Genomic DNA, 9,541 nt, shown 5'->3' with positions numbered 1-9,541 from the left:
GAAATTGGGTACCTAAATCCAAAGTGCAGACAAGAAGACCCTCATGACTTCCAATTATCTAACTATCTGCTTACTGTATTGCTGTATGATCAACTCACGAGTATGTTATTTCTGTGCTTACACTTAGATGAACCATGTTGTCCATAATTTTAAGATCAAGAAATTTTAGTTCTCTGCGTTCTCTTTGGTTACTTCTTCTCACTACCACTAAATAATTAGTGTCTTTCTTCAGCAGTATTAGGTAATGAAGTCAACTTAGACACATCAAGTCAGTGACAGCGTAATCAAATTCAGACAAGGTAATGCTCTGGAGGTGGTAATGTCTCACATAATTGTTGGTGAGCTTGACACTGGCCTGAAAAGCATAGCAATAGCTTATGTAAGCTTTATGTCTTATTTAATCCACTATTAGGCATTATTTTGCTGTACTTTCAGCAGTCTTTATAAAAAAATGAAGGATTATCTTCTGCAGTTAGCATGAACATACATGGAGTGAGGGAATAAAAAGTGAACAGCTCAAGCATTTTTTTCATACATTGGTCACTTGACAAGAAGAAATATTAAAACCCCCTCCCACAATGGCTAGAGATAATAAAAGCTCTCACTGGCCATTGGAGTAGTACCAAATGATTGCAGTGCGGCAAATACTATTCCTTTGTTCAAGAAAAGGAGTAAAGGAGCTAATACAGGGAATTAGAGACTAGTGAGTTTTCCTTTTCGACTGTTTCAGAGAATCCTGGCTGTGTGGATAAAGAATTGGTTTGCCCACAGAAGGCAGAGATTGGTAGTGGATGGAGAGTTTTCTGCCTGGAGGTCAGTGACCAATGGTGTTCCATGCGGATCTGTTTTGGGACTTATGCTTTTTGTGATCTTTATAAATGACATGGATGAGGAAGTGGAAAGGTAGGTTAGTAAGTTTGAAGATGACACAAAGGTTGGTGAAATTGTGGATAGTGTATAGGGGTGTTGTAGGTTGTAACAGGAAATTGACATCATGCAGAGCTGGGCTGAAAAGTGGAAGATAGAGTTCAATCCAGAAAAGTGTGAAGTAATTCATTCTGAAAGGTCAAATTTTAAGACAGAATACAGGATTAATAGTGGGGTTCTTAGCAGTGTGGAGGAATAATTTATTCTTTTAAAGATACATTGCAGAACAGGACCTTCTAGTCCAATGAGCCACACTGCCGTGCAACCCATCTATTTAACCCTAGCTTAATCATAGGGCAATTTACAAAGATCAATTAACATACTAACTGGTATGTCTTTGGAATGTGGGAGGAAACTGGAGCACCCAGAGGAAACCTCCCTGTTCATCAGGAGGAACGTAGAAACTCCTTACAGTGTTGGGATTGATCTCTGAACTGTGACACCCTGAGCTGTAATAGTGTCGCACTAACCACTTTGTTACCATGGCGTCCATCTTGGGGTCCACGTCGATAGAGCCCTCAAATGTGTTGCACAAGTTGATTTATAGAATTGTTGAGGGCATATGGTGGTTTGGCCTAGAAGAACAATAGACTCTCCGCTGACTTTATTTACATATCGGGAAAAACAGCCAATTTAATCAAAGATCCCTCCTCCCTAGTCATTCCCTTGTTTTACCCCTTCCTTTGAGCAAAACATACCAAACCTTGAAAATGTGCTCAATTAAGCTCAAGGACAGTTTCTATCTGCTGTATTAAGAGTCATGAGAAGACCTCTTGCACAGTAAATGTAAACCTTTGATCTCTCAATCTACCTCAGCATGGCCCTTGCACTTGTGTACCTGCACTGCACTTCCCTGTGGTGCTAAATGTATCAGATCCCCTATGCTATCATATTTCTGAATGGATATCAACACTACCTCACTACTTTTTTGATACTACTTATTTAATAATTTTATTGTACTGCTGCTGCAAATACATCAAATTTCACAACATATGCTGGTGATATTAAACCTGATTCTGAACATTATATTCTGCATTCTGATATTGCATTTCTGCTTGTGCTACCTTAATGTACTTATGTTTTGGAAAGATTTCTATGGATAGCATGCAAAACAAAGTTTTTTTTACTGTATCTCAGTACATGTAATGATAATAAAACATTTACCCATTCAAGGTTTTTTTAAACAGAGTGATGGGTGACTGGATTGTGCTGCCAGGGTTACTGGTGGAGACAGATATGATAATTGCTTTTCAAAGGCTCTTAGGCACATGAAAAAAGCACAGAATGGAAGGATATGGACCATGTGACATTAGCTTAATTAGTTCAGCAGAACATCATGGGCCAAAGAGCCTTTTCCTGTGCTCTACTGTTCTATGTTTATGTTTTAAAAATCTTAAAACTGGAGAACTGCAGATACTGGAAATCTGAAATAAAACAGAGAATGCTGGAGATACTCAGCAGGCTAGAGAGCAATGTAACAGAGAAAGACTGAAACAACACACACAAAATGCTGATGGAACACAGCAGGCCAGGCAGCATCTATAAGGAGAAGCACCCGAAACGTCGACAGTGCTTCTCCTTATAGATGCTGCCTGGCCTGCTGTGTTGCACCAGCATTTTGTGTGTGTTGTTTGAATTTCCAGCATCTGCAGATTTCCTCGTGTTTGCAGAGAAAGACTGAGCTGGGTAGGACTGACACAAACAGGTTAACGGCTGATTATCTGAAAACATTGGAATAACTGAGACCTGAGAGTTGCAGTATAAAATAAAAATGAGGTGCCAATTCTCAAGGTGGGTTTTGTTAGAAAAGAGGCGGCTAAATTCACAGAGGTTAGATTTGGTCTGGGGCAGAGAACTAGGTGATACATAACTGATAATTTTGGGTTACTTTCGTAGACCGAATGGAGGTGTTCTGCAAAGCAGCCACCCAATCTGTATTTGGTCCTCCAATAACAGGAGACCACATCCCCTGAGACCAGTCTTTCTCCCAGGTTGGGATCAAGAGTTAGAGAGCATAGGTGTAAGGATGAGATGGGAAAGGTTTAACAGAAACTTGAGGGGCAACTTTATTACATAAAGTGTGATGTCCATGCAGAATGAGCTGCCAGAGGAAGTGGTTGAGAAAAGTATAACATGTATATGGATTGGAAAGGTTTAGAAGGTTATGGGCCAAACACTGGCAAATGGGACTAGCTTGGATGCGGCATCTTGGGTGGTATGAACCAAATGGGCTGTAGGGACCATTCCTGTGCTGTACAACTCTGAATCTATGACTCTAAATGAAGGCCGCTCAAACACTGGACTGAACATGCATAGTGAAGATGAGCTGTTCAGCATTAAGGGAACTGGAAACTGTCAAAGTGATAGAGGGCATCAGAGGCATCAAGGATGTAAGTGAGAATGAAATAGACAAAAGGGAGAAAATATAGAAAATACACAAAAAAAGTTATGAGCTAACCAAGATGTGCTTATGGATCTTGGGAAGGAAGCAGAAGAGAGATATACAGAGTTGTGCATGATGAAGAGGAATGAAAGAGCTTGTATTTTAAATTAATATATATTTACAGCTTACAATTTTGGATAAACATACAATTAAAACTTAGTTCTGAAATCCAATGCAATGGGCTTTTCAGAAAATAACACCATTATTTTCAAAGAACATAAAGTTTATTTACCACCAAGCAGTACAATAATCTCTATAACTTTCCTGCTGTATAGTATGTCCATTACTCTAGCAGGAAGCAAAGCTATTCTGCTGTCAGAATGTTGGCAAATAGTGGTCACATGTTGAGCATTGTGAGAGTGCAGTGATGTGGTGAGCAATGGGTTTACCAATGCACACAGCATTCAGAAGATCAGCAGTACATGATGGGTGAGACAATAGTAATGATAATCATTGTTGGTTGGTGGATTCAATATTTTGATTGTTGTTACACAGAGCTTTCATATTATTTTCTACTTATAACATAGGAGTCCATTTGTGCTTTAAGTGCACCCTTCTGTTCTTTCCATAGCCCTGTAATTCTTCCCTCCCTGCTTCTAACTCCGGTCTTTTTCCCCACCCTCCATGGCATTTCCCCATTGACTCTTACCAATTTTAATTGATGCACCACAGAAACCATTCTGTCTGCATAAATGGCTTGGTATGGCAAATGCTCTGCACATGACCGCAAGAATCTGCAGAGAGTTGGGGACACAGCTCAGCACAACAAAAGAACTAGCCTCCTCTTTATGGACTCTGTTTATACTTGTCACTGCCCTGGTAAAGCAGCTAGCATAATCAAAGACCTCCCCACCCACTCTGGATAGTCTCTCTTCTCCCCTTTCCCTTTGGGCAGAAGGTACAAAAGCCTGAAAGCACGTACCACCAGGCTCAAGACCCATTTCTATTCACTGCTACCAGACTCTTGAAAGGACGACTTAGGTGATAAGATGGACTCTTGGCCTTACAAACTACAGTACCTCATTATAATCTTGCACATAATCATTTACCTGCACTGTTTCAGTAGATTTTACATTTTATTCTGCATTATTATTGTTTAACCGTATTCTACCTCAATGCACTACATAATGCACAGCCAAAGGTTATCGCACATATTGGTACCAACGGCATAGGTAGGAAAAGGAAGGAGGTCTTGAAAACAGACTACATGGAGTTAGGAAGGAAGTTGAGAAGCAGGACCTCAAAGGTAGTAATCTCGGGATTACTGCCTGTGCCACACGAGTGAGTATAGGAATAGAGTGAGGTGAAGGATAAATGCATGGCTGAGGGATTGGAGCAGGGGCAGGGATTCAACTTTCTGGATCATTGGGACCTCTTTTCGGGCAGGCGTGACCTGTACAAAAAGGATGGGTTGCACTTGAATCCGAGGGGGAGAAATATCCTGGCATGAAGGTTTGCTAAGGCTATTGGGGAGAGTTTAAACTAGAATTGCTGGGGGTTGAGAACTGAACTGAAGAGACTGGGGAAGAGGAGGTTGGCTCACAAAGAGAAAGTTTGTAGGCAGTGTGAGAGGGAAGATAGGCAGGTGATAGAAAAGGGAAGCACTCAGACTGATGGTTTGAGATGGGTCTACTTTAATGGAAGAAGCATCATGAACAAAGCAGATGAGCTTAGAGTGTGGATCAGTACTTGGAACTATGATGTTGTGGCCATTAGAGTCTTGAATGGCTCAGAGGCAGGAATGGCTACTTAGAGTGCAAGGCTTTAGATGTTTCAGAAAGGACAGGGAGAGAGGCAAAAGGGGTGGGTGTGTGGTATTGCTGATCAGAGATAGTGTCATGGCTGCAGAAAAATAAGTCATGGAGGGATTGTCTACTGAGTCTCTGTGGGTGGAAGTTAGAAACAGGAAGGGGTCAAGAGCTCTACTGGTTGTTTTTTATAGACCATCCAGTAGTAACAGGGACATCGAGGAGCAGATAGGGAGACAGATTCTGGAATGGCGCAGTAATTACAGGGTTGTCATAAAGGGGGATTTTAATTTCCCCATTATTGATTGGCATCTCCCTGGAGCAAGGGGTTAAGATGGGGTGGAGTTTGTTAGGTATGTTCAAGAAGGCTTCCTGACACAGTATGTAGATAAGCCTACAAGAGGCTGTACTTGATCTGGTATTGGGAAATGAACCTGGTCAGGTATCAGGTCTCTCACTGAGTGAGCATTTTGGAGATAGTGATCATAATTCTATCTCCTTTACCATAGCATTGGAGAGGGATCGAACAGACAAGTTAGGAAAACATTTAATTGGAGTAAAGAGAAATTTGAAGCTATCAGGCAAGAACTTGGAAGCATAAATTGGGAACAGATGTTCTCAGGGAAATGTAACTGTATAGAACAAAAGGAAAATAATTGACTCTAGGCAAACAGGGCCGCTAACTAAAATTCTCAAACTAAAATCTAACACTGTCATTTCAGCTCAGAAGCAGTAACTTAATACTCAATTAATACTGCTCCTTTACAGCATCAATCTAAATTGTAATACTCTTTCCCAGAATGTGGACTAAGGTAAGCAGGGAGCACTGCCATCGCTATGCTTCAATGAAAATTCGACAAGACTGAAATGAAAGGAGGGGAGCTAAATACAACTACAATAAAACACTGATATGCTGGAATGGGCATTCTCACAAATGTGTTTGTCGACTGCTTTCTGCTGCATACCTGTGAGAGTGAATTGAATTGAATTTATTACTTACATCCTTCATATTCTTCCCAGCACTGAAAAGGACAGTGCGAGAGGGTACAGGTTTAAGGTGCTGGGGAGTAGGTACAGAGATGTCAGGGGTAAGTTTTTTACTCAGAGATTGGTGGGTGTGTGGAATGGGCTGCCAGCGACGGTGGCGGAGGTGGATACCATAGGGTCTTTTAAGAGACTCCTGAAGAGATACATGGAGCTTAAAAAACTAGTGGGCTACGGGTAACCCTAGGTAATTTCTAAGGTAAGGGCACGTTCGGCCCAGCTTTGTGGGCCAAAGGGCTTGTATTGTAATGCAGGTTTTCTATTGTTACGACTGTGCCGCAACTCTGAGGGGCCAAAGGGTACAAAGTCGCCCCCTCCTTTTTGAGAATCACAAGATCACTATTAATTCGGGTCTGGGACCCAGGAAATGAGAGAGAGAGACGCAGAATCCACAAGGTTTGGAATGCGTCCTGGCCTCAGCGAAACAAAGCCACTGATAACGGCCATTGTCTCTTGGAGACGGAATTGTGTATTGAGTACTGTACCATTCATTGAAGTCCCTCAGGGGACGACCAGAGTGGGCTGGTTGAGGGATTGCATCATCCCAACCTGATTGACATCTGAGACCCCGTGAGTAAGGATAAAAGAGGGTCTGGGGAACAACCCCTTTAGACGCACCAGGAGAAACGCTAGAAATCCCGTGACAGCGTTTAATAGCGACAGCCGGTGGGGGGCTCGTGTGCATCCTTCCCTTGCCTGGGATTGGCGGGCTCACCACGGAAGAACGGCTTAGCTAAAGAAGAGGCCACAAGTGAACGACCACACCAACGAGACTCCGACGGATCGAAATCATAAAAGGAAAGCCGTCAAGTTTTTCTCCCAAAACTCTCTCTCTCTCTCTCCAACCATTGCAACCCAGCGGTCCCCAAAGGCTGCAGCCTGCATGAACTGAGTGAACTTTATATTTCCATCGGACAATACATTATCCCCTAGACAACGATAGAGCTATTTCTTATTGATTATTATACCCGCACTTTTAGATTTAGTATTGACGACGTATATTATCTGTATATTTGCTTTGATATTATTTTTGTGTATTTTTACTAATAAATACTGTTAAAAATCGTATCATCAGACTTCAACGGACCACTCTATCTTTGCTGGTAAGTGACCCAGTTACGGGGTTCGTAACACTATGTTTCTATGTTCAGGGGATATTTGTGTGGCGTTCTGCACAGGTACATTCCACTGAGACAGGGAAAGAGGATGGTAGGGTACAGGAACCGTGGTGTACAAAGGCAGTTGAAAATCTAGTCAAGAAAAAAAGAAAAGCTTACAAAAGGTTCAAAAACTAGGTAATGTTAGAGATCTAGAAAATTATACCAGGAACCAGGCTACCAGGAATGAACTTAAAAATGAAATTAGGAGAGCCAGAAGAGGCCATGAGAAGGCCTTTGCAAGCAGGATTAAGGAAAACCCCAAAGCATTTTACAAGTATGTGAAGAACAAGAGGATACGACATGAGAGAATAGGACCAATCAAGTGTAAGTGTATATGGAACCAGAGGAGGTAGCAGAGGTACTTCATGAATACTTTGCTTCACTATTTACTACGGAAAAGGATCTTGGCAATTGTAGGAATGAGGTTCTAGAGGATTGGAGGGTTGCCGATGTGGTTCCATTATTCAAGAAAGGGAGTAGAGATAGCCCCGGAAATTATAGACCAGAGAGTCTTACTTCAGTGGTTGGTAAACTGATGAATAAAATCCTGAGAGGCAGGATTTATGAACATTTGGAGAGGCATAATAAGATTGGGAATAGTCAGCTTGGCTTCGTCAAAGGCAGGTCATGCCTTATGAGCCTGACTGAATTTTTTGAGGATGTGACTAAACACATTGATGAAGGTAGGGCAGTAGATGTAATGTATATGGATTTCAACAATGCATTTGATAAGGAACCCATGCAAGGCTTATTGAGAAAGTAAGGAGGCATGGGATCCAGACTTAGCTTTCTGGCTTGTCCACAGAAGGCAAAGAGTGGTTGTAGATGGGTCATATTCTGCATGGAGGTTGGTGACCAGTTGTTTGCTTCAGGAATTTGTTCTGGGACCCTTTCTCTTTGTGATTTTTATTAATCACCTGGGTGAGGAAGTGGAGGGATGAGTTAGTAAATTTGCTGATGACACAAAGGTTGGGGGTGTTGTGTATAGTGTGGAGGACCTGTCAGAGGTTACAGCGGGACATTGATAGGATACAAAACTGGGCTGAGAAGTGGTAGATGGAGTTCAACCCAGATAAGTGTGAGGTGGTTCAATATGGTAGGTCAAATATGATGGCAGAATATAGTATTAATGGTAAGACTCTTGGCAGTGTGGAGGATTAGAGGGATCTTGGGGTCCGAGTCTATAGTACACCCAAAGCTGCTGCACAGGTTGACTGTGTGGTTAAGAAGGCATACAATACATTGGCCTTCATCAACCTTGTGATTGAGTTCAAGAGCCAAAAGGTAATGTTGCAGCTATATAGGACCCTGGTCAGACCCCACTTGGAGTGCTGTGCTCAGTTCTGTCCACCTCAGTACAGGAAGGATGTGGAAACTATAAAAAGTGTGCAGAGTAAATTTACAAGGATGTTGCCTGGATTGGCAAGTATGCCTTATGAGAATAGGTTGAGTGAACTTGGCATTTTCTCCTTGGAGTGACGTAGGATGAGAGGTGACCTGATAGAGGTGTATAAGATGATGAGAGGCATTGATCGTCTGGATAGTCAGAGACTTTTTCCCAGGGCTGAAATGGCTAAAACAAGAGGACACAGTTTTAAGGTGCTTGGAAGTAGGTACAGAGATGTCAGGGGTAAGTTATTTATGCAGAGTGGTGAGTGTGTGCAATGGGCTGCCGGCGACTGTGGTGGATGCAGATACAATAGAGTCTTTTAAGAGGCTCCTGGATAGGTAGATGGAGCTTAGAAAAATAGAGGGCTATGGGCAACTCAAGGTAACTTCTAAAGTAAGTACATGCTCCAAACAGCATTGTGGGCCAAAGGGCCTGTATTGTGCTGTAGGTTTCCTATGTTTCTAATGTAATGATTTGATCTGTATAAACAGTGTGCAAGCCAAGAATTTCCACTCCTTCTTGGTAATATGCCATTAATAAACCAGAAAAACCTCCCTTTTGTTCTGTTCTAATCAATCTCCAACCACACACCCAGCAACTCTTCTCTTTGTTACAAAATCATAAGTCTAGATAGGGTGAATCCGAGAAGGCATTTTCCCTTCAGGTAGCATGGTCATAGATTTAGGGTGAAAGGTGAAATATTCAAGGGGAAACTTTTTCATTCAGAGGGTAGAATAAGCTACCAGCAGAAGTGGTGGATGTGGGTTCAAACTGCAACATTTAAGAGAAGTTTGATGAATAAGACAGATTTGGAGGGATATGGTCTGGG

The sequence above is a fragment of the Hemitrygon akajei genome, chromosome 7 (assembly GCF_048418815.1).
Source record: "Hemitrygon akajei chromosome 7, sHemAka1.3, whole genome shotgun sequence".
Lineage (NCBI taxonomy): Eukaryota > Metazoa > Chordata > Chondrichthyes > Myliobatiformes > Dasyatidae > Hemitrygon > Hemitrygon akajei.
Note: the sequence above shows the minus strand (reverse complement) of the source record.